The sequence below is a fragment of the Gadus chalcogrammus genome, chromosome 12, assembly GCF_026213295.1.
Source record: "Gadus chalcogrammus isolate NIFS_2021 chromosome 12, NIFS_Gcha_1.0, whole genome shotgun sequence".
In the NCBI taxonomy this organism is placed as follows: domain Eukaryota; kingdom Metazoa; phylum Chordata; class Actinopteri; order Gadiformes; family Gadidae; genus Gadus; species Gadus chalcogrammus.
The window spans coordinates 10,621,707-10,645,565 of NC_079423.1; the positions used below are offsets into that span (position 1 = coordinate 10,621,707).

General features: G+C 45.7%; 18 non-coding genes and 4 pseudogenes across 18 annotated transcripts; all 22 read right to left on the reverse strand.

The window, feature by feature from the left end:
• Positions 1-9,418: 9,418 nt before the first annotated feature.
• Positions 9,419-9,537, reverse strand: LOC130399699 (5S ribosomal RNA). Its single transcript, XR_008902201.1, has one exon. It is a non-coding gene; the product is annotated as a 5S ribosomal RNA (ribosomal RNA).
• Positions 9,538-10,066: 529 nt separating this feature from the next.
• Positions 10,067-10,185, reverse strand: LOC130400615 (5S ribosomal RNA). The gene has a single exon (XR_008903093.1). It is a non-coding gene; the product is annotated as a 5S ribosomal RNA (ribosomal RNA).
• A 519-nt stretch (positions 10,186-10,704) lies between these two features.
• On the reverse strand, positions 10,705-10,835 carry LOC130396019 (5S ribosomal RNA; annotated as a pseudogene).
• A 529-nt stretch (positions 10,836-11,364) lies between these two features.
• On the reverse strand, positions 11,365-11,483 carry LOC130395867 (5S ribosomal RNA). Its single transcript, XR_008898871.1, has one exon. It is a non-coding gene; the product is annotated as a 5S ribosomal RNA (ribosomal RNA).
• A 529-nt stretch (positions 11,484-12,012) lies between these two features.
• On the reverse strand, positions 12,013-12,131 carry LOC130400270 (5S ribosomal RNA). The gene has a single exon (XR_008902746.1). It is a non-coding gene; the product is annotated as a 5S ribosomal RNA (ribosomal RNA).
• Positions 12,132-12,660: 529 nt separating this feature from the next.
• On the reverse strand, positions 12,661-12,791 carry LOC130396182 (5S ribosomal RNA; annotated as a pseudogene).
• A 653-nt stretch (positions 12,792-13,444) lies between these two features.
• Positions 13,445-13,564, reverse strand: LOC130395171 (5S ribosomal RNA). The gene has a single exon (XR_008898257.1). It is a non-coding gene; the product is annotated as a 5S ribosomal RNA (ribosomal RNA).
• Positions 13,565-14,093: 529 nt separating this feature from the next.
• Positions 14,094-14,212, reverse strand: LOC130396087 (5S ribosomal RNA; annotated as a pseudogene).
• A 529-nt stretch (positions 14,213-14,741) lies between these two features.
• LOC130394849 (5S ribosomal RNA) lies at positions 14,742-14,860 on the reverse strand. The gene has a single exon (XR_008897967.1). It is a non-coding gene; the product is annotated as a 5S ribosomal RNA (ribosomal RNA).
• Positions 14,861-15,389: 529 nt separating this feature from the next.
• On the reverse strand, positions 15,390-15,508 carry LOC130398465 (5S ribosomal RNA). The gene has a single exon (XR_008901034.1). It is a non-coding gene; the product is annotated as a 5S ribosomal RNA (ribosomal RNA).
• Positions 15,509-16,027: 519 nt separating this feature from the next.
• LOC130395487 (5S ribosomal RNA) lies at positions 16,028-16,146 on the reverse strand. Its single transcript, XR_008898539.1, has one exon. It is a non-coding gene; the product is annotated as a 5S ribosomal RNA (ribosomal RNA).
• Positions 16,147-16,665: 519 nt separating this feature from the next.
• LOC130401285 (5S ribosomal RNA) lies at positions 16,666-16,784 on the reverse strand. Its single transcript, XR_008903748.1, has one exon. It is a non-coding gene; the product is annotated as a 5S ribosomal RNA (ribosomal RNA).
• A 529-nt stretch (positions 16,785-17,313) lies between these two features.
• LOC130400544 (5S ribosomal RNA) lies at positions 17,314-17,432 on the reverse strand. Its single transcript, XR_008903025.1, has one exon. It is a non-coding gene; the product is annotated as a 5S ribosomal RNA (ribosomal RNA).
• A 529-nt stretch (positions 17,433-17,961) lies between these two features.
• Positions 17,962-18,080, reverse strand: LOC130393993 (5S ribosomal RNA). The gene has a single exon (XR_008897195.1). It is a non-coding gene; the product is annotated as a 5S ribosomal RNA (ribosomal RNA).
• A 529-nt stretch (positions 18,081-18,609) lies between these two features.
• On the reverse strand, positions 18,610-18,727 carry LOC130395770 (5S ribosomal RNA). The gene has a single exon (XR_008898786.1). It is a non-coding gene; the product is annotated as a 5S ribosomal RNA (ribosomal RNA).
• A 528-nt stretch (positions 18,728-19,255) lies between these two features.
• LOC130396021 (5S ribosomal RNA) lies at positions 19,256-19,386 on the reverse strand (annotated as a pseudogene).
• A 529-nt stretch (positions 19,387-19,915) lies between these two features.
• LOC130396990 (5S ribosomal RNA) lies at positions 19,916-20,034 on the reverse strand. Its single transcript, XR_008899600.1, has one exon. It is a non-coding gene; the product is annotated as a 5S ribosomal RNA (ribosomal RNA).
• Positions 20,035-20,563: 529 nt separating this feature from the next.
• LOC130394508 (5S ribosomal RNA) lies at positions 20,564-20,682 on the reverse strand. The gene has a single exon (XR_008897659.1). It is a non-coding gene; the product is annotated as a 5S ribosomal RNA (ribosomal RNA).
• A 531-nt stretch (positions 20,683-21,213) lies between these two features.
• On the reverse strand, positions 21,214-21,332 carry LOC130400808 (5S ribosomal RNA). Its single transcript, XR_008903281.1, has one exon. It is a non-coding gene; the product is annotated as a 5S ribosomal RNA (ribosomal RNA).
• Positions 21,333-21,851: 519 nt separating this feature from the next.
• LOC130399511 (5S ribosomal RNA) lies at positions 21,852-21,970 on the reverse strand. Its single transcript, XR_008902018.1, has one exon. It is a non-coding gene; the product is annotated as a 5S ribosomal RNA (ribosomal RNA).
• Positions 21,971-22,499: 529 nt separating this feature from the next.
• LOC130400504 (5S ribosomal RNA) lies at positions 22,500-22,618 on the reverse strand. Its single transcript, XR_008902986.1, has one exon. It is a non-coding gene; the product is annotated as a 5S ribosomal RNA (ribosomal RNA).
• Positions 22,619-23,145: 527 nt separating this feature from the next.
• LOC130401088 (5S ribosomal RNA) lies at positions 23,146-23,264 on the reverse strand. The gene has a single exon (XR_008903548.1). It is a non-coding gene; the product is annotated as a 5S ribosomal RNA (ribosomal RNA).
• Between the last annotated feature and the right edge of the window lie 595 nt (positions 23,265-23,859).

Here is a 23,859-nt window from a genome sequence, read left to right on the forward strand (position 1 = left end):
AGAATCTTTTAGCCTCGACCATTTACCCACAAAATTAAACCACCCCTCATTCGAAAAAAACACACAAAACCAAAATCCCACAAAAAACCCCCCACTCTCCCACCTCCAAAAATAAGCCACCCCCTTTAAACCACCCAAATCAACCCCAAACGGTGCCCTGCTCAGTCATCCATACAATTCCATTCTCATTCACACCACATACTCCCGCGCTCTCTACAAACATACTCACAAACAAAGCCTCGTCCACAACATACAGCATTCGTAAGTGTCTTTTCCATTCATTCACAAACAGCCTCCATGCATCCAACTTTCTCCTTTCATACAGCGCAAAATTGCGTCTGTTAAAAATCGCCCTCCTTGCGAATCCAAAGATCATATTGATCATTTTCCAATTTCTATATTTCCTACTCACTCCCAAGAGTACAGACAATTCCCACCCCCGTTCCACCCAGCAGTCTCCCACACTGCACCCTCCCAGCAGCCCCTTGATTTTTCCCCAGAACTCCACTAGCTCGCAACAATACACAAAAATGTGATTCACGTCTTCATCCCCACTTTCACACACCATACACGTCCTCCCATACACTCCCCTGTGCATTTGGTGCAGGATGATGCATGTGAAAATCCTCCTGTGCCTTATCTTGAAATCAAGATCAAATATTGCATGCGGTGTGTGCGGTATGTTAATGTACTTCCACAAAATGTTGGGTGTAATGTCCGGATATGTGTCTGCCCATTTACTCTCACATGTGGGTTTTTGCACTCTATGTGTCAATGCATGCTTATACCAAATCTTTGTCTTGACATCAGTAATGGCGTGTGTCTCCCCCCCCAGGCACAGGAAGATTCCCACCCCATCATCCTGCCCAACCCTCCCCTTATTTCTAAACCCGTCCCCCCATTCACTCATCACACACTCTTCCACTCTCTCCAACACTTTCACAATCACTCCCCTCCTATATGTTATCCCCTTCTCTCTCATTATCCTAATCACTCTTTCTTTATCCCATCTCCCTCCCCTGTCCACTAGATCTCCCACCCGCTTCAGCCCCGCCCTCTCAAGAGCCACGCTCTTGATGACCCCTCCGCCCCCCTGTTTAAAATATGGGCTGTAGAGGAACGGCAGCCTCATCACAGACGCTCTTGACTCGCATACGAGTGTAGTCTTATCAAACAGCAGGAACCACGCGTTGAGCACCTCCTGGAAGAACCGCGGCAGATGTGCGTATGCCGCTGCGTTCTGCGTCTGCAACAAATTGTCATTACTTAAGAGACCAAATGTGCTCAGCCACTGGCTGAAGTGGCCCTTCCAGGCCGCCTCCCGACTTGCATCCCTAAATTTGCCTATCAATTTAGTTCGTAACGCAGTTCTTTTTGCGAGTACGTCCATCAATCCTAGCCCACCCTGATCATTGACCCTTATCAGCGTTCTATGCGCTATACTGGCTGCTTTGCTCCTCCAAATAAAGTCTCTAACGACTTTAGCAATCTTCTGCTCAGCCCAAGTCGGAAGCGCACAAGTGCTCAAGGCATGATTCACCTGCGACAACACTAGAGCATTGGTGACGGCCACCCTTCCCCTCAACAGCAGACCCCTAGCCCTCCACATACTCAGGGTCTTTTGCATACGCCCAATAACATCCTTCCACGTCAAATCATCGCATTCATTCTCATCACTACCAACATACACTCCGAGCACTTTTCTTTGATTCTCCACTACTTTGAATCCCCATTTGTTATCTAGGTCTTTGTTCCTACCCATCCCCATTATTTCAGATTTCTCCATATAAATTTTTGCTCCTGAAGCTCTCTCATACGTTTCTATATGTTTCAACACTATATCCACATCACTCTCACTTTTTACCATTACATTAATATCATCCACATACTGCATTAAACTAATTTTTCCCTTACCTATTCCACACACTCTTTTGTCATTCAAAATTAAAGCCGCCAACGGCTCCGCCACCATGCTATAGAGCAGTGCTGACATTGGGCAGCCCTGCCTCACTGACCTCTTGACATCGAAAGAGTCAGTCAGAGCACCGTTACACTTAATTTTACTCTTAGCCCCCCCATAGAGCAATCCCACCCACCCCCTTAATTTAGTCCCAAATCCAAGTTTCTCCAGTACCCTCCCCAAGAAATCCTGATCCACCCTATCAAACGCTTTGTTTAAATCAATCCCCAGCCACAATCCTCCCTCCCCTTCCATATCTCTAACTACCTGTTTTATTGTTAATATCGAATCCCCAATGTCCCTCCCCGGAATGCTATACGCTTGAGTTGGACCTATTACTGAGCCTATTACCTCCCTCATTCTATTCGCAAGTATCTTGGCAATAATTTTATAGTCAGTGTTGAGTAGACTGATTGGCCTATAGTTATCAAGATTTTTGTTATCACCCTTATTTTTATAAAAAATCGTAATTATGCCTAATCCCATACTCTCCGGGAGCCAGCCTGTTTTCTCCACATACTTGCAGAGTTTTTCCACCACCGGAGCCAGAATTCCCTTAAAGCCGACGTAAAACTCGGCTGTCAGACCATCACTCCCCGGGCTCTTATTCTTGTTTAGTCCATCAATAGCACTATAAATCTCTTGCACAGAAAATTCACAATCGCACCAAGCACTATCCTCCCTACTTAAAGTCCTCTCCAGTGCCTCTAAGGCCTCTCCCACACTATCCTCATCACATGCATATTTTTTAAATAAACACTCATAATAATCCCTAACTACTTTTAATATCTCTTCCTTATCAGTTATTATTTGACCACTATTATCTAATACCTCCTTTATCTCCGTTTTATTTTGTTTTTGTTTTTCCAAACCCAGGAAAAAGGCTGTGCTCCTTTCCCCTTCGTACATATATTGTATCCTGCTTCTAATAGCAGCCCCTCTACACTTCGCTACCTCTAAGGCACTCAGTTTTTCTTTTAAATCCACATATTTTTCCGTACATATATTACCCTCCTCATCTAACAGTTTAATTTCCTCATTTAGTTGTTTTCTCAAATGAACCTCCTCTGCATTTTCCCTTTTCCTTTTTTCTATACCATACCTGACACATTTGTTTTTAATTCTTATTTTCACACTCTCCCACCACACACTCATATTCGCATCATCATTCCATTCATCCATCGTTCTCTTCAAAAAAAAAAAAAAAAAAAAAAAAAAAAAAAAAAAACCATGCTCTTCATAAACACAGCATCTCCCAAAAAGCTGCCATTAAAGCACCAAGGCCTCTGGTTGACGCTCCCTCCCCTCCCTCCCACCTCTAACCTAATCCCCGTGTGGTCACTCCAGGTATTATTGATGTATTCCACACTCTTAATTAATTTAACATTACCACTTTGTACCAGCACAAAGTCAATCCTACTCTGTTTCAGAGTATTAGCAACAAGTTGCCTCCTTGAAAAAACCCTTTTCCACGGGTGTAGGACTCTCCATATGTCTACCAATTGATAGTTCTCCATCAAATCCCTAAGGGTTTGCCTAGTGCTGTCCCCTTTAAACGTATTGTTACTCGACAAATCAGACCGAGTAAAAATAACATTAAAATCCCCCACAATCATACAGTTAGGGTTGCACCACACATTTAAACCAGCCAAAAAAAACCTCCTCTCCTTCTCCCCATTGGGTGCATGTAAATTAATTATTCTAAGTTCCCTCCCCTCATAAACGCAATCAACAACTAACAACCTCCCCTCTAAATCTCTATGAACTAAATTAATCCCCGTTATTTTAGCACTATTAAAACATATTGCCACTCCCCTGGCCCTGGGAGTCCCTTCAGAAAAATAAATCTGGCCTTTCCACTGCTTTCTACTCCTATTCAGTAGGTTGTCATCCCACCTAGTTTCCTGTAAACACAAAATATCAGCTCTTATGTGCAATATGGCATTTCTTTTATGTTCTGTTCTCAAGCCGTTAGCATTCAGCGAAAAAATAACCAAGGCCATAAATAATGAAAATAAAATAAGGAAGAAACCAACGAAAAAGAGCCAGCTAGTACATTACCCTCCATTATTAAATTAACAATTCTTGTTCTTCTTCCCACTCCCGTCCGTTTTTTGCCTTGCAGACAGCCTTTTTTTCGCCTCCCTTAGCTCCTCCATGTCCATGTCACTCCCCGAGCTCCCCTCCCTCACAGTTTCAACAACAAAATCCCCACTCTCCCCCACCTCCTCATTGCCCCAAGTCATTTTAAGTGCAGTTAGCCCCGTTCCATCCCCAAACATTCTTACCCCTTCCTGTTTTTCACCTCTGCCTCTCACGCTCCTGTCTCCCTGCCGCCGCGGCAGGCCCTCGCTCAGCTCTCCCCTCAGGTCCGGGTCCGCAGGCTGGCCCGAGGTGAGCTCCTCCTCCAGCAACGTGGGGAATTCCTCCCCCCCAGAGGCACCGTCCCGGTCCATGCTCGCGCCCATGCCCTCCTCCTCGTCCTCACCACCACCGTCGTCCGGCGCCCCCGGTGCGCCACCATCCAGCTCGCCGCCGTCCCCCTCCGCCTCCACCGCCACCGGGCATATGCAGTCCCTCTCCCTCCTCCGGCACGTCAGACACTTTACCACCCCTGTGGCACACTCCCGGGCGTAGTGGCCCTGGCATCCGCAATTGTGGCAGGTGAAATCCGGGCACTCGCGCAGGATATGGCCAGGCTGCATACAGTTCCTACATACCTTCATCTGTCGGTCGTGGATAACTCTAAAGTATTCAACACCCGTGGCCGTGTTGAATCTGGTGGAATACGGCAAGGATTGCACGAGCTCATTAAATTTCACCCGTACAATCCTTGTTCCGTCCGCTATGTTGGTGCCCGGCCACATCCTCCTCTTAATGGACGAAAGCGCCCGGACTCCCCACCCTCTTAGTCTCTCCAGGATTTCCTCGTCAGATATGTATGCTGGCAGGGTTAGAAAGGAAACCACCAGCTCGTCATTGCATAGTTCTCTGGCAATTATCCTAGTATTGTGTACCTTAAAGCCGTCCAGCAGACGGTCCTTCCCCCTCTCTCCACACACCGTCACCTCCAGCTTCCCGAGGGCCAGCACCCTACAAGCCCTTATCTCTCCGCACACAACCGCCATAGCCTTCATTAGTTCTCCAATGGGTATAACATCCCCGCACTGCTCCACGCAAACCGTGAGCCTCCTCTCATACTTGCGCTCTGTCTTCTTTAACCCGTCCGCTGTTTCTCCACCAGCCACCTGCTCTTGCCCGCCTCCAGCCGTCTTGCCGTTTCCATCTCCCCCGCTCCCTCCTTCTCTCCTTTCTCCTCCCGACTCCTCCGCAGCACTCCTTCCTCCTCGCAACCCGCCAACTTCTCCCTTTTCCATTCCGTCCTCCTCCACCTCACGTCCTGCACCATTCTCCGTCCCTCCAGCTCGCCGCCCGCCGGCCCTCATTTCACCGGGTGGCTTCGCCGAAGCTAAGCCCCGGATCGTTCTCGCCTCCACAGTAGCACAAGGAACAAAAAAAGACTGGAAAAATATATAAATATAAACTCAGGGCGATCCCCCAACAGTCTATGACTGCGGGGGACGAAAAAAACACAAAATAACTAGGTTGTAAGACCAGATAGCAATACTCCAACAAAACTCTCTCCACCAGAACAAACAATTCACCATGCGGCTGTTCAAAAAACACTACGTACTCCGACACTGTAGGGGGCGTCAGGGTGGTATGGCCGTAAGCAAATAGTGCAGGCGCAAAACCAGGTTTTATACAGTAGCACATAAGGAGTGAGAAAGCTGCTGAGGCTTGACGTTACACTTTTACAAAAATAATCATTAGTTAGATATAAACGGCAGTAATTGATTCAGTAGGACTCCTTATCCATGTAAACGATCATTGTGACATCTGAATTCAATAATTATCTGAAATACACTGCGTGTGCGTGTGATGTTAAATGTTTGAACCAAGGTTAACGGTTAAAGTGTCAGAGAATGGGTGGTGATTTTTTGATGTCCTCCCATGATCTGAAGTGAGCGTGCGTGTTTGCGTTGGTGAAAGTTTAAGAAATGTACAACTGTCGGTTCAGCTCTCTGGTGCTCCCTGCTGGCAGTATCACTATACTGTCCTCATGTTTCACAAAAATAGTTTTGAGAGACGTTGTCAGTTTTTGTATGTTGCTTAAATCCTCCAAAGCGGTTGGCAGTAAACATCAGGTCACGGTACGCCACGGTAGGCCACGGAGTCAATGAGCTCGAGTTGAAAAAGATAAAGCTTACAGCACCTGGTATTCCCAGGCGGTCTCCCATCCAAGTACTAACCAGGCCCGACCCTGCTTAGCTTCCGAGATCAGACGAGATCGGGCGTGTTTTTTTTTTTCCTTTTTTATTACCAAAAATAGATTCAATTTTATACAATTACACATTCATTTATGCGTATATCAAATAAAAGTAAATGAAAAACAGTCCCACAAATTAAACCACCCTCAGAAACCGCACAAACAATTAACTAAGCACACTTTCTCTTTTAAATTAAAATAAGAACAACACAGCAAAAGCAGTATCTTTTCCCGAATACACTTACCCTCGAAATTAAACCGCCCCTCAATCCCAAAGCACAAACCGAATAGCCAAACACAGATTCTTTTAACCTCGACCATTTGCCCACAAAATTAAACCACCCCTCATTCGAGAAAACCACACAAAACCAAAATCCCACAAAAAACCCCCCACTCTCCCACCTTCAAAAATAAGCCACCCCCTTTAAACCACCCAAATCAACCCCAAACGGTGCCCTGCTCAGTCATCCATACAATTCCATTCTCATTCACACCACATACTCCCGCGCTCTCTACAAACATACTCACAAACAAAGCCTCGTCCACAACATACAGCATTCGTAAGTGTCTTTTCCATTCATTCACAAACAGCCTCCATGCATCCAACTTTCTCCTTTCATACAGCGCAAAATCGCGTCTGTTAAAAATCGCCCTCCTTGCGAATCCAAAGATCATATTGATCATTTTCCAATTTCTATATTTCCTACTCACTCCCAAGAGTACAGACAATTCCCACCCCCGTTCCACCCAGCAGTCTCCCACACTGCACCCTCCCAGCAGCCCCTTGATTTTTCCCCAGAATTCCACTAGCTCGCAACTCTTTCCAATATGGCATTTCTTTTAAATTCAGTTCTCATAACGTTCGCATTCAGGGAAAAAATAACCAAAGCCATAAATAATAAAAAATAAAATAAGGAAAAACCAACGAAAAAGAGCCATCTAGCACAATAACCTTCATCAAAAAAAATTAACAATTCTTATTCTTCTTCCCACTCCCCTCCGTTTTTTGCTTTGCGGACAGCCTTTTTTTCGCCTCCCTTAGCTCCTCCATGTCCATATCACTCCCCGAGCTCCCCTCCCTCACAGTATTATCAACAAAATCCCCACTCTCACCCACCTCATCATTGCCCCAAGTCATATTAAGTACAGTTTTCCCCGTCCCATCCCCAAACATTCTTACCCCTTCCCGTCTTTCACCTCTGCCTCTCACGCTCCTGTCTCCCTGCCGCCGCGGCAGGCCCTCGCTCCGCTCTCCCCTCAGGTCCGCAGGCTGGCCCGAGGTGAGCTCCTCCTCCAGCAACGTGGGGAATTCCTCCCCCCCAGAGACACCGTCCCGGTCCATGCTCGCGCCCATGCCCTCCTCCTCGTCCTCACCACCACCGTCATCCGGCGCCCCCGGTTCGTCACCATCCAGCTCGCCGCCGTCCTCCTCCGCCTCCTTCTCCACCGGGCATATACAGTCTCTCTCTCTCCTCCGGCATGTCAGACACTTTGCCACCCCAGTGGCACACTCCCGAGCGTAGTGGCCCTGGCATCCACAATTATGGCAGGTAAAATCCGGGCACTCACGCAGGATGTGGCCCGGCTGCATACAGCTCCTGCAAACCTTCATCTGGCGGTCGTGGATTACTCTAAAGTATTCAACACCCGTTGCGGTATTGAATTTAGTGGAATATGGCAAGGATTGCACGAGCTCATTAAATTTGACCCGTACAATCCTTGTACCATCGGCAATATTGGTGCCCGGCCACATCCTCCTCTTGATGGACGAAAGCGCCCGGACTCCCCACCCACTTAGTTTATCCAGGATTTCCGCATCAGAAATGTATGCTGGCAGGGTAAGAAAGGAAACCACCAGCTCGTCATTACATAGTTCTCTGGCGATAATCCTAGTGTTGTGTATTTTAAACCCATCGAGCAGACGGTCCTTCCCCCTCTCTCCGCACACCGTCACCTCCAGCTTCCCGAGGGCCAGCACCCTACAGGCCCTGATTTCTTCGCACACGACCGCCATAGCCTTCATTAATTCTCCTATGGGTATAACGTCCCCGCACTGCTCCACGCAAACCGTGAGCCTCCTCTCATACATGCGCTCTACCTTCTTAATCCCGTCCACTGTTTCTCCACCAGCCACCTGCTCTTGCCCGCCTCCAGCCGCCTTGCCGTTCCCATCTCCCCCGCTCTCTCCTTTCTCCTCCCGACTCCTCCGCAACACTCCTTCCTCCTCGCAACCCGCCAGCTTTTCCGTCCTCCTCCACCTCAAGTCCTGCTCCATTCACCGTCCCTCCAGCTCGCTGCCCGCCGGCACTCATTTCGCCCGGTGGCTTCGCCGAAGCTAGGCCCCGGATCATTCTCGCCTCCACCGTTGCAAACAAACAAAAACGACTGGAAAAGTATATATATAATAACTCAGGGCGATCCCCCAACAGCCTTTGACTGCGGGGGACGAAAAAAAACACAAAATAACTGGGTTGTTAGACCAGATAGCAACACTCCAAAATTCTCTCCACCAGAACAAACAATTTACCATGCGGCTGTCCAAAAAAACACTACGTACTCCGACACTGTAGGGGGCGTCAGGGTGGTATGGCCGTAAGCAATTAGTGCAGGCGCAAAAACCAGGTTTTATACAGTAGCACATAAGGAGTGAGAAAGCTGCTGAGGCTCGACGTTACACTTTTACAAAAACAATCATTAGTTAGATATAAACGGCAGTAATTGATTCAGTAGGACTCCTTATCCATGTAAACGATCATTGTGACATCTGAATTCATTAATTATCTGAAATACACTGCGTGTGCGTGTGATGTTAAATGTTTGAACCAAGGTTAACGGTTAAAGTGTCAGAGAATGGGTGGTGATTTTTTGACGTCCTCCCATGATCTGAAGTGAGCGTGCGTGTTTGTGTTGGTGAAAGTTTAAGAAATGTACAACTGTCGTTTCAGCTCTCTGGTGCTCCCTGCTGGCAGTATCACTATACTGTCCTCATGTTTCACAAAAATAGTTTTGAGAGACGTTGTCAGTTTTTGTATGTTGCTTAAATCCTCCAAAGCGGTTGGGATTAAACATCAGGTCACGGTACGCCACGGTAGGCCACGGAGTCAATGAGCTCGAGTTGAAAAAGAAAAAGCTTACAGCACCTGGTATTCCCAGGCGGTCTCCCATCCAAGTACTAACCAGGCCCGACCCTGCTTAGCTTCCGAGGTCAGACGAGATCGGGCGTGTTCAGGGTGGTATGGCCGTAAGCAATTAGTGCAGGCGCAAAACCAGGTTTTATACAGTAGCACATAAGGAGTGAGAAAGCTGCTGAGGCTCGACGTTACACTTTTACAAAAACAATCATTAGTTAGATATAAACGGCAGTAATTGATTCAGTAGGACTCCTTATCCATGTAAACGATCATTGTGACATCTGAATTCATTAATTATCTGAAATACACTGCGTGTGCGTGTGATGTTAAATGTTTGAACCAAGGTTAACGGTTAAAGTGTCAGAGAATGGGTGGTGATTTGTTGACGTCCTCCCATGATCTGAAGTGAGCGTGCGTGTTTGTGTTGGTGAAAGTTTAAGAAATGTACAACTGTCGGTTCAGCTCTCTGGTGCTCCCTGCTGGCAGTATCACTATACTGTCCTCATGTTTCACAAAAATAGTTTTGAGAGACGTTGTCAGTTTTTGTATGTTGCTTAAATCCTCCAAAGCGGTTGGCTGTAAACATCAGGTCACGGTACGCCACGGTAGGCCACGGAGTCAATGAGCTCGAGTTGAAAAAGAAAAAGCTTACAGCACCTGGAATTCCCAGGCGGTCTCCCATCCAAGTACTAACCAGGCCCGACCCTGCTTAGCTTCCGTGTTCAGACGAGATCGGGCGTGTTCAGGGTGGTATGGCCGTAAGCAATTAGTGCAGGCGCAAAACCAGGTTTTATACAGTAGCACATAAGGAGTGAGGAAGCTGCTGAGGCTCGACGTTACACTCTTACAAAAACAATCATTAGTTAGATATAAACGGCAGTAATTGATTCAGTAGGACTCCTTATCCATGTAAACGATCATTGTGACATCTAAATTCATTAATTATCTGAAATACACTGCGTGTGCGTGTGATGTTAAATGTTTGAACCAAGGTTAACGGTTAAAGTGTCAGAGAATGGGTGGTGATTTTTTGACGTCCTCCCATGATCTGAAGTGAGCGTGCGTGTTTGTGTTGGTGAAAGTTTAAGAAATGTACAACTGTCGGTTCAGCTCTCTGGTGCTCCCTGCTGGCAGTATCACTATACTGTCCTCATGTTTCACAAAAATAGTTTTGAGAGACGTTGTCAGTTTTTGTATGTTGCTTAAATCCTCCAAAGCGGTTGGCAGTAAACATCAGGTCACGGTACGCCACGGAGTCAATGAGCTCGAGTTGAAAAAGAAAAAGCTTACCGCACCTGGTATTCCCAGGCGGTCTCCCAGGCGGTCTCCCATCCAAGTACTAACCAGGCCCGACCCTGCTTAGCTTCCGAGATCAGACGAGAGCGGGCGTGTTCAGGGTGGTATGGCCGTAAGCAATTAGTGCAGGCGCAAAACCAGGTTTTATACAGTAGCACATAAGGAGTGAGAAAGCTGCTGAGGCTCGACGTTACACTCTTACAAAAACAATCATTAGTTAGATATAAACGGCAGTAATTGATTCAGTAGGACTCCTTATCCATGTAAACGATCATTGTGACATCTGAATTCATTAATTATCTGAAATACACTGCGTGTGCGTGTGATGTTAAATGTTTGAACCAAGGTTAACGGTTAAAGTGTCAGAGAATGGGTGGTGATTTTTTGACGTCCTCCCATGATCTGAAGTGAGCGTGCGTGTTTGTGTTGGTGAAAGTTTAAGAAATGTACAACTGTCGTTTCAGCTCTCTGGTGCTCCCTGCTGGCAGTATCACTATACTGTCCTCATGTTTCACAAAAATAGTTTTGAGAGACGTTGTCAGTTTTTGTATGTTGCTTAAATCCTCCAAAGCGGTTGGCAGTAAACATCAGGTCACGGTACGCCACGGTAGGCCACGGAGGCAATGAGCTCGAGTTGAAAAAGAAAAAGCTTACAGCACCTGGTATTCCCAGGCGGTCTCCCATCCAAGTACTAACCAGTCCCGACCGTGCATAGCTTCCGAGATCAGACGAGATCGGGCATGTTCAGGGTGGTATGGCCATAAGCATTTAGTGCAGGCGCAAAACCAGGTTTTATACAGTAGCACATAAGGAGTGAGAAAGCTGCTGAGGCTCGACGTTACACTTTTACAAAAAAAATCATTAGTTAGATATAAACGGCAGTAATTGATTCAGTAGGACTCCTTATCCATGTAAACGATCATTGTGACATCTGAATTCATTAATTATCTGAAATACACTGCGTGTGCGTGTGATGTTAAATGTTTGAACCAAGGTTAACGGTTAAAGTGTCAGAGAATGGGTGGTGATTTTTTGACGTCCTCCCATGATCTGAAGTGAGCGTGCGTGTTTGTGTTGGTGAAAGTTTAAGAAATGTACAACTGTCGGTTCAGCTCTCTGGTGCTCCCTGCTGGCAGTATCACTATACTGTCCTCATGTTTCACAAAAACAGTTTTGAGAGACGTTGTCAGTTTTTGTATGTTGCTTAAATCCTCCAAAGCGGTTGGCAGTAAACATCAGGTCACGGTACGCCACGGTAGGCCACGGAGTCAATGAGCTCGAGTTGAAAAAGAAAAAGCTTACAGCACCTGGTATTCCCAGGCGGTCTCCCATCCAAGTACTAACCAGGCCCGACCCTGCTTAGCTTCCGAGTTCAGACTAGATCGGGCGTGTTCAGGGTGGTATGGCCGTAAGCAAATAGTGCAGGCGCAAAACCAGGTTTTATACAGTAGCACATAAGGAGTGAGAAAGCTGCTGAGGCTCGACGTTACACTTTTACAAAAACAATCATTAGTTAGATATAAACGGCAGTAATTGATTCAGTAGGACTCCTTATCCATGTAAACGATCATTGTGACATCTGAATTCATTAATTATCTGAAATACACTGCGTGTGCGTGTGATGTTAAATGTTTGAACCAAGGTTAACGGTTAAAGTGTCAGAGAATGGGTGGTGATTTTTTGACGTCCTCCCATGATCTGAAGTGAGCGTGCGTGTTTGTGTTGGTGAAAGTTTAAGAAATGTACAACTGTCGGTTCAGCTCTCTGGTGCTCCCTGCTGGCAGTATCACTATACTGTCCTCATGTTTCACAAAAACAGTTTTGAGAGACGTTGTCAGTTTTTGTATGTTGCTTAAATCCTCCAAAGCGGTTGGCAGTAAACATCAGGTCACGGTACGCCACGGTAGGCCATGGAGGCAATGAGCTCGAGTTGAAAAAGAATAAGCTTACCGCACCTGGTATTCCCAGGCGGTCTCCCAGGCGGTCTCCCATCCAAGTACTAACCAGGCCCGACCCTGCTTAGCTTCCGAGATCAGACGAGATCGGGCTTGTTCAGGGTGGTACGGCCGCGAGCAATTAGACCAGGCGCAAAACCAGGTTTTATACAGTAGCACATAAGGAGTGAGAAAGCTGCTGAGGCTTGACGTTACACTTTTACAAAAACAATCATTAGTTAGATATAAACCGCAGTAATTGATTCAGTAGGACTCCTTATCCATGTAAACGATCATTGTGACATCTGAATTCATTAATTATCTGAAATACACTGCGTGAGCGTGTGATGTTAAATGTTTGAACCAAGGTTAACGGTTAAAGTGTCAGAGAATGGGTGGTGATTTTTTGACGTCCTCCCATGATCTGAAGTGAGCGTGCGTGTTTGTGTTGGTGAAAGTTTAAGAAATGTACAACTGTCGGTTCAGCTCTCTGGTGCTCCCTGCTGGCAGTATCACTATACTGTCCTCATGTTTCACAAAAATAGTTTTGAGAGACGTTGTCAGTTTTTGTATGTTGCTTAAATCCTCCAAAGCGGTTGGCAGTAAACATCAGGTCACGGTACGCCACGGTAGGCCACGGAGGCAATGAGCTCGAGTTGAAAAAGAAAAAGCTTACAGCACCTGGTATTCCCAGGCGGTCTCCCATCCAAGTACTAACCAGGCCCGACCCTGCTTAACTTCCGAGATCAGACGAGATCGGGCGTGTTTTTTTTCTTTTGGTGACACCCGTCACTACTTACAGCAACCTGGGCTTCTGAGGAGGTCTCCCATCCAAGTACTAACCAGGCCCGACCCTGCTTAGCTTCCGAGATCAGACGAGATCGGGCTTGTTCAGGGTGGTATGGCCGTAAGCAATTAGTGCAGGCGCAAAACCAGGTTTTATACAGTAGCACATAAGGAGTGAGAAAGCTGCTGAGGCTCGACGTTACACTCTTACAAAAACAATCATTAGTTAGATATAAACGGCAGTAATTGATTCAGTAGGACTCCTTATCCATGTAAACGATCATTGTGACATCTGAATTCATTAATTATCTGAAATACACTGCGTGTGCGTGTGATGTTAAATGTTTGAACCAAGGTTAACGGTTAAAGTGTCAGAGAATGGGTGGTGATTTTTTGACGTCCTCCCATGATCTGAAGTGAGCGTGCGTGTTTGTGTTGGTGAAAGTTTAAGAAATGTACAACTGTCGGTTCAGCTCTCTGTTGCTCCCTGCTGGCAGTATCACTATAGTGTCCTCATGTTTCACAAAAATAGTTTTGAGAGACGTTGTCAGTTTTTGTATGTTGCTTAAATCCTCCAAAGCGGTTGGCAGTAAACATCAGGTCACGGTACGCCACGGTAGGCCACGGAGTCAATGAGCTCGAGTTGAAAAAGAAAAAGCTTAATGCACCTGGTATTCCCAGGCGGTCTCTCATCCAAGAACTAACCAGGCCCGACCCTGCTTAGCTTCCGTGTTCAGACGAGATCGGGCGTGTTCAGGGTGGTATGGCCGTAAGCAATTAGTGCAGGCGCAAAACCAGGTTTTATACAGTAGCACATAAGGAGTGAGAAAGCTGCTGAGGCTCGACGTTACACTCTTACAAAAACAATCATTAGTTAGATATAAACGGCAGTAATTGATTCAGTAGGACTCCTTATCCATGTAAACGATCATTGTGACATCTGAATTCATTAATTATCTGAAATACACTGCGTGTGCGTGTGATGTTAAATGTTTGAACCAAGGTTAACGGATAAAGTGTCAGAGAATGGGTGGTGATTTTTTGACGTCCTCCCATGATCTGAAGTGAGCGTGCGTGTTTGTGTTGGTGAAAGTTTAAGAAATGTACAACTGTCGGTTCAGCTCTCTGGTGCTCCCTGCTGGCAGTATCACTATACTGTCCTCATGTTTCACAAAAATAGTTTTGAGAGACGTTGTCAGTTTTTGTATGTTGCTTAAATCCTCCAAAGCGGTTGGCAGTAAACATCAGGTCACGGTACGCCACGGTAGGCCACGGAGTCAATGAGCTCGAGTTGAAAAAGAAACAGCTAACAGCCCCTGGTATTCCCAGGCGGTCTCCCATCCAAGTACTAACCAGGCCCGACCCTGCTTAGCTTCCGATATCAGACGAGATCGGGCGTGTTCAGGGTGGTATGGCCGTAAGCAATTAGAGCAGGCGCAAAACCAGGTTTTATACAGTAGCACATAAGGAGTGAGAAAGCTGCTGAGGCTCGACGTTACACTCTTACAAAAACAATCATTAGTTAGATATAAACGGCAGTAATTGATTCAGTAGGACTCCTTATCCATGTAAACGATCATTGTGACATCTGAATTCATTAATTATCTGAAATACACTGCGTGTGCGTGTGATGTTAAATGTTTGAACCAAGGTTAACGGTTAAAGTGTCAGAGAATGGGTGGTGATTTTTTGACGTCCTCCCATGATCTGAAGTGAGCGTGCGTGTTTGTGTTGGTGAAAGTTTAAGAAATGTACAACTGTCGTTTCAGCTCTCTGGTGCTCCCTGCTGGCAGTATCACTATACTGTCCTCATGTTTCACAAAAATAGTTTTGAGAGACGTTGTCAGTTTTTGTATGTTGCTTAAATCCTCCAAAGCGGTTGGCAGTAAACATCAGGTCACGGTACGCCACGGTAGGCCACGGAGGCACTGAGCTCGAGTTGAAAAAGAAAAAGCTTACAGCACCTGGTATTCCCAGGCGGTCTCCCATCCAAGTACTAACCAGGCCCGACCCTGCTTAGCTTCCGAGATCAGACGAGATCGGGCGTGTTCAGGGTGGTATGGCCGTAAGCAATTAGTGCAGGCGCAAAACCAGGTTTTATACAGTAGCACATAAGGAGTGAGAAAGCTGCTGAGGCTCGACGTTACACTCTTACAAAAACAATCATTAGTTAGATATAAACGGCAGTAATTGATTCAGTAGGACTCCTTATCCATGTAAACGATCATTGTGACATCTGAATTCATTAATTATCTGAAATACACTGTGTGTGCGTGTGATGTTAAATGTTTGAACCAAGGTTAACGGTTAAAGTGTCAGAGAATGGGTGGTGATTTTTTGACGTCCTCCCATGATCTGAAGTGAGCGTGCGTGTTTGTGTTGGTGAAAGTTTAAGAAATGTACAACTGTCGGTTCAGCTCTCTGGTGCTCCCTGCTGGCAGTATCACTATACTGTCCTCATGTTTCACAAAAATAGTTTTGAGAGACGTTGTCAGTTTTTGTATGTTGCTTAAATCCTCCAAAGCGGTTGGCAGTAAACATCAGGTCACGGTACGCCACAGAGTCAATGAGCTCGAGTTGAAAAAGAAAAAGCTAACAGCACCAGGTATTCCCAGGCGGACTCCCATCCAAGTACTAACCAGGCCCGACCCTGCTTAGCTAGCGAGATCAGACGAGATCGGGCGTGTTCAAGGTGGTATGGCCGTAAGCAATTAGTGCAGGCGCAAAACCAGGTTTTATACAGTAGCACATAAGGAGTGAGAAAGCTGCTGAGGCTCGACGTTACACTCTTACAAAAACAATCATTAGTTAGATATAAACGGCAGTAATTGATTCAGTAGGACTCCTTATCCATGTAAACCATCATTGTGACATCTGAATTCATTAATTATCTGAAAAACACTGCGTGTGCGTGTGATGTTAAATGTTTGAACCAAGGTTAACGGTTAAAGTGTCAGAGAATGGGTGGTGATTTTTTGACGTCCTCCCATGATCTGAAGTGAGCGTGCGTGTTTGTGTTGGTGAAAGTTTAAGAAATGTACAACTGTCGGTTCAGCTCTCTGGTGCTCCCTGCTGGCAGTATCACTATACTGTCCTCATGTTTCACAAAAATAGTTTTGAGAGACGTTGTCAGTTTTTGTATGTTGCTTAAATCCTCCAAAGCGGTTGGCAGTAAACATCAGGTCACGGTACGCCACGGAGTCAATGAGCTCGAGTTGAAAAAGAAAAAGCTTACAGCACCTGGTATTCCCAGGCGGTCTCCCATCCAAGTACTAACCAGGCCCGACCCTGCTTTGTTTCCGAGATCAGACGAGATCGGGCGTGTTCAGGGTGGTATGGCCGTAAGCAAATAGTGCAGGCGCAAAACCAGGTTTTATACAGTAGCACATAAGGAGTGAGAAAGCTGCTGAGGCTCGACGTTACACTCTTACAAAAACAATCATTACTTAGATATAAACGGCAGTAATTGATTCAGTAGAACTCCTTATCCATGTAAACGATCATTGTGACATCTGAATTCATTAATTATCTGAAATACACTGCGTGTGCGTGTGATGTTAAATGTTTGAACCAAGGTTAACGGTTAAAGTGTCAGAGAATGGGTGGTGATTTTTTGACGTCCTCCCATGATCTGAAGTGAGCGTGCGTGTTTGTGTTGGTGAAAGTTTAAGAAATGTACAACTGTCGGTTCAGCTCTCTGGTGCTCCCTGCTGGCAGTATCACTATACTGTCCTAATGTTTCACAAAAACAGTTTTGAGAGACGTTGTCAGTTTTTGTATGTTGCTTAAATCCTCCAAAGCGGTTGGCAGTAAACATCAGGTCACGGTACGCCACGGTAGGCCACGGAGTCAATGAGCTCGAGTTGAAAAATAAATAGCTTACAGCACCTGGTATTCCCAGGCGGTCTCCCATCCAAGTACTAACCAGGCCCGACCCTGCTTAGTTTCCGAGATCAGACGAGATCGGGCGTGTTCAGGGTGGTATGGCCGTAAGCAACTAGTGCAGGCGCAAAACCAGGTTTTATACAGTAGCACATAAGGAGTGAGAAAGCTGCTGAGGCTCGACGTTACACTTTTACAAAAACAATCATTAGTTAGATATAAACGGCAGTAATTGATTCAGTAGGACTCCTTATCCATGTAAACGATCATTGTGACATCTGAATTCATTAATTATCTGAAATACACTGCGTGTGCGTGTGATGTTAAATGTTTGAACCAAGGTTAACGGTTAAAGTGTCAGAGAATGGGTGGTGATTTTTTGACGTCCTCCCATGATCTGAAGTGAGCGTGGGTGTTTGTGTTGGTGAAAGTTTAAGAAATGTACAACTGTCGGTTCAGCTCTCTGGTGCTCCCTGCTGGCAGTATCACTATACTGTCCTCATGTTTCACAAAAACAGTTTTGAGAGACGTTGTCAGTTTTTGTATGTTGCTTAAATCCTCCAAAGCGGTTGGCAGTAAACATCAGGTCACGGTACGCCACGGTAGGCCACGGAGTCAAAGAGCTCGAGTTGAAAAAGAAAAAGCTTACAGCACCTGGTATTCCCAGGCGGTCTCCCATCCAAGTACTAACCAGGCCCGACCCTGCTTAACTTCCGAGTTCAGACGAGATCGGGCGTGTTCAGGGTGGTATGGCCGTAAGCAAATAGTGCAGGCGCAAAACCAGGTTTTATACAGTAGCACATAAGGAGTGAGAAAGCTGCTGAGGCTCGACGTTACACTTTTACAAAAACAATCATTAGTTAGATATAAGCGGCAGTAATTGATTGAGTAGGACTCCTTATCCATGTAAACGATCATTGTGACATCTGAATTCATTAATTATCTGAAATACACTGCGTGTGCGTGTGATGTTAAATGTTTGAACCAAGGTTAACGGTTAAAGTGTCAGAGAATGGGTTGGGATTTTTTGGCGTCCTCCCATGATCTGAAGTGAGCGTGCGTGTTTGTGTTGGTGAAAGTTTAAGAAATGTACAACTGTCGGTTCAGCTCTCTGGTGCTCCCTGCTGGCAGTATCACTATACTGTCCTCATGTTTCACAAAAACAGTTTTGAGAGACGTTGTCAGTTTTTGTATGTTGCTTAAATCCTCCAAAGCGGTTGGCAGTAAACATCAGGTCACGGTACGCCACGGTAGGCCACGGAGTCAATGAGCTCGAGTTGAAAAAGAAATAGCTTACAGCACCTGGTATTCCCAGGCGGTCTCCCATCCAAGTACTAACCAGGCCCGACCTGCTTAGTTTCCGAGATCAGACGAGATCGGGCGTGTTCAGGGTGGTATGGCCGTACGCAATTAGTGCAGGCGCAAAACCAGGTTTTATACAGTAGCACATAAGGAGTGAGAAAGCTGCTGAGGCTCGACGTTACACTTTTACAAAAACAATCATTAGTTAGATATAAACGGCAGTAATTGATTCAGTAGGACTCCTTATCCATGTAAACGATCATTGTGACATCTGAATTTATTAATTATCTGAAATACACTGCGTGTGCGTGTGATGTTAAATGTTTGAACCAAGGTTAACGGTTAAAGTGTCAGAGAATGGGTGGTGATTTTTGACGTCCTCCCATGATCTGAAGTGAGCGTGCGTGTTTGTGTTGGTGAAAGTTTAAGAAATGTACAACTGTCGGTTCAGCTCTCTGGTGCTCCCTGCTGGCAGTATCACTATACTGTCCTCATGTTTCACAAAAATAGTTTTGAGAGACGTTGTCAGTTTTTGTATGTTGCTTAAATCCTCCAAAGCGGTTGGCAGTAAACATCAGGTCACGGTACGCCACGGTAGGCCACGGAGTCAATGAGCTCGAGTTGAAAAAGAAAAAGCTTACCGCACCTGGTATTCCCAGGCGGTCTCCCAGGCGGTCTCCCATCCAAGTACTAACCAGGCCCGACCCTGCTTAGCTTCCGAGATCAGACGAGAGCGGGCGTGTTCAGGGTGGTATGGCCGTAAGCAATTAGTGCAGGCGCAAAACCAGGTTTTATACAGTAGCACATAAGGAGTGAGAAAGCTGCTGAGGCTCGACGTTACACTCTTACAAAAACAATCATTAGTTAGATATAAACGGCAGTAATTGATTCAGTAGGACTCCTTATCCATGTAAACGATCATTGTGACATCTGAATTCATTAATTATTTGAAATACACTGCGTGTGCGTGTGATGTTAAATGTTTGAACCAAGGTTAACGGTTAAAGTGTCAGAGAATGGGTGGTGATTTTTTGACGTCCTCCCATGATCTGAAGTGAGCGTGCGTGTTTGTGTTGGTGAAAGTTTAAGAAATGTACAACTGTCGTTTCAGCTCTCTGGTGCTCCCTGCTGGCAGTATCACTATACTGTCCTCATGTTTCACAAAAATAGTTTTGAGAGACGTTGTCAGTTTTTGTATGTTGCTTAAATCCTCCAAAGCGGTTGGCAGTAAACATCAGGTCACGGTACGCCACGGTAGGCCACGGAGGCAATGAGCTCGAGTTGAAAAAGAAAAAGCTTACAGCACCTGGTATTCCCAGGCGGTCTCCCATCCAAGTACTAACCAGGCCCGACCCTGCTTAACTTCCGAGATCAGACGAGATCGGGCGTGTTCAGGGTGGTATGGCCGTAAGCAATTAGTGCAGGCGCAAAACCAGGTTTTACACAGTAGCACATAAGGAGTGAGAAAGCTGCTGAGGCTCGACGTTACACTCTTACAAAAACAATCATTAGTTAGATATAAACGGCAGTAATTGATTCAGTAGGACTCCTTATCCATGTAAACGATCATTGTGACATCTGAATTCATTAATTATCTGAAATACACTGCGTGTGCGTGTGATGTTAAATGTTTGAACCAAGGTTAACGGTTAAAGTGTCAGAGAATGGGTGGTGATTTTTTGACGTCCTCCCATGATCTGAAGTGAGCGTGCGTGTTTGTGTTGGTGAAAGTTTAAGAAATGTACAACTGTCGGTTCAGCTCTCTGTTGCTCCCTGCTGGCAGTATCACTATAGTGTCCTCATGTTTCACAAAAATAGTTTTGAGAGACTTTGTCAGTTTTTGTATGTTGCTTAAATCCTCCAAAGCGGTTGGCAGTAAACATCAGGTCACGGTACGCCACGGTAGGCCACGGAGTCAATGAGCTCGAGTTGAAAAAGAAAAAGCTTACAGCACCTGGTATTCCCAGGCGGTCTCCCATCCAAGTACTAACCAGGCCCGACCCTGCTTAGCTTCCGTGTTCAGACGAGATCGGGCGTGTTCAGGGTGGTATGTCCGTAAGCAATTAGTGCAGGCGCAAAACCAGGTTTCATACAGTAGCACATAAGGAGTGAGAAAGCTGCTGAGGCTCGACGTTACACTCTTACAAAAACAATCATTAGTTAGATATAAACGGCAGTAATTGATTCAGTAGGACTCCTTATCCATGTAAACGATCATTGTGACATCTGAATTCATTAATTATCTGAAATACACTGCGTGTGCGTGTGATGTTAAATGTTTGAACCAAGGTTAACGGTTTAAAGTGTCAGAGAATGGGTGGTGATTTTTTGACGTCCTCCCATGATCTGAAGTGAGCGTGCGTGTTTGTGTTGGTGAAAAGTTTAAGAAATGTACAACTGTCGGTTCAGCTCTCTGGTGCTCCCTGCTGGCAGTATCACTATACTGTCCTCATGTTTCACAAAAATAGTTTTGAGAGACGTTGTCAGTTTTTGTATGTTGCTTAAATCCTCCAAAGCGGTTGGCAGTAAACATCAGGTCACGGTACGCCACGGTAGGCCACGGAGTCAATGAGCTCGAGTTGAAAAAGAAACAGCTTACAGCACCTGGTATTCCCAGGCGGTCTCCCATCCAAGTACTAACCAGGCCCGACCCTGCTTAGCTTCCGCGATCAGACGAGATCGGGCGTGTTCAGGGTGGTATGGCCGTAAGCAATTAGTGCAGGCGCAAAACCAGGTTTTATACAGAAGCACATAAGGAGTGAGAAAGCTGCTGAGGCTCGACGTTACACTCTTACAAAAACAATCATTAGTTAGATATAAACGGCAGTAATTGATTCAGTAGGACTCCTTATCCATGTAAACGATCATTGTGACATCTGAATTCATTAATTATCTGAAATACACTGCGTGTGCGTGTGATGTTAAATGTTTGAACCAAGGTTAACGGTTAAAGTGTCAGAGAATGGGTGGTGATTTTTTGACGTCCTCCCATGATCTGAAGTGAGCGTGCGTGTTTGTGTTGGTGAAAGTTTAAGAAATGTACAGCTGTCGGTTCAGCTCTCTGGTGCTCCCTGCTGGCAGTATCACTATACTGTCCTCATGTTTCACAAAAACAGTTTTGAGAGACGTTGTCAGTTTTTGTATGTTGCTTAAATCCTCCAAAGCGGTTGGCAGTAAACATCAGGTCACGGTACTCCACGGAGTCAATGAGCTCGAGTTGAAAAAGAAAAAGCTTACAGCACCTGGTATTCCCAGGCGGTCTCCCACCCAAGTACTAACCAGGCCCGACCCTGCTTAGCTTCCGAGATCAGACGAGATCGGGCGTGTTCAGGGTGGTATGGCCGTAAGCAATTAGTGCAGGCGCAAAACCAGGTTTTATACAGTAGCACATAAGGAGTGAGAAAGCTGCTGAGGCTCGACGTTACACTCTTACAAAAACAATCATTAGTTAGATATAAACGGCAGTAATTGATTCAGTAGGACTCCTTATCCATGTAAACGATCATTGTGACATCTGAATTCATTAATTATCTGAAATACACTGCGTGTGCAAGTGATGTTAAATGTTTGAAGCAAGGTTAACGGTTAAAGTGTCAGAGAATGGGTGGTGATTTTTTGACGTCCTCCCATGATCTGATGTGAGCGTGCGTGTTTGTGTTGGTGAAAGTTTAAGAAATGTACAACTGTCGGTTCAGCTCTCTGGTGCTCCCTGCTGGCAGTATCACTATACTGTCCTCATGTTTCACAAAAATAGTTTTGAGAGACGTTGTCAGTTTTTGTATGTTGCTTAAATCCTCCAAAGCGGTTGGGATTAAACATCAGGTCACGGTACGCCACGGTAGGCCACGGAGTCAATGAGCTCGAGTTGAAAAAGAAACAGCTTACAGCACCTGGTATTCCCAGGCGGTCTCCCATCCAAGTACTAACCAGGCCCGACCCTGCTTAGCTTCCGTGTTCAGACGAGATCGGGCGTGTTCAGGGTGGTATGGCCGTAAGCAATTAGTGCAGGCGCAAAACCAGGTTTTATACAGTAGCACATAAGGAGTGAGAAAGCTGCTGAGGCTCGACGTTACACTCTTACAAAAACAATCATTTGTTAGATATAAACGGCAGTAATTGATTCAGTAGAACTCCTTATCCATGTAAACGATCATTGTGACATCTGAATTCATTAATTATCTGAAATACACTGCGTGTGCGTCTGATGTTAAATGTTTGAACCAAGGTTAACGGTTAAAGTGTCAGAGAATGGGTGGTGATTTTTTGACGTCCTCCCATGATCTGATGTGAGCGTGCGTGTTTGTGTTGGTGAAAGTTTAAGAAATGTACAACTGTCGGTTCAGCTCTCTGGTGCTCCTGCTGGCAGTATCACTATACTGTCCTCATGTTTCACAAAATAGTTTTGAGAGACGTTGTCAGTTTTTGTATGTTGCTTAAATCCTCCAAAGCGGTTGGCTGTAAACATCAGGTCACGGTACGCCACGGTAGGCCACGGAGTCAATGAGCTCGAGTTGAAAAAGAAAAAGCCTACAGCACCTGGAATTCCCAGGCGGTCTCCCATCCAAGTACTAACCAGGCCCGACCCTGCTTAGCTTCCGTGTTCAGACGAGATCGGGCGTGTTCAGGGTGGTATGGCCGTAAGCAATTAGTGCAGGCGCACAACCAGGTTTTATACAGTAGCACATAAGGAGTGAGGAAGCTGCTGAGGCTCGACGTTACACTCTTACAAAAACAATCATTAGTTAGATTTAAACGGCAGTAATTGATTCAGTAGGACTCCTTATCCATGTTAAACGATCATGTGGACATCTGAATTCATTAATTATCTGAAATACACTGCGTGTGCGTGTGGATGGTTAAAATGTTTGAAACCAAGGTTAACGGTTAAAGTGTCAGAGAATGGGTGGTGGATTTTTTGACGTCCGCCCATGGATCTGAAGTGAGCGTGCATGTTGGTGTGTTGGTGAAAGTTAAGAAATGTAACAACTGTCCGGTTTCAGCTCTCTGGTGCTACCTGCTTGGCAGTATCACTATACGTGTCCTCATGTTTCACAAAAACAGTTTGTGAGAGACGTTGTCAGTTTTTTTATGTTGCGTAAATCCTCGCCAAGCGGTTGGCAGTAAAACATCAGGTCACGGTACTCCACCCGGAGTCCAATGAGCTGAGTTAAAAGAAAAGCTTACAGCCCTGGTATTCCCATGCGGTCTCCCACCCATACTAACCAGGCCCGACCCTGC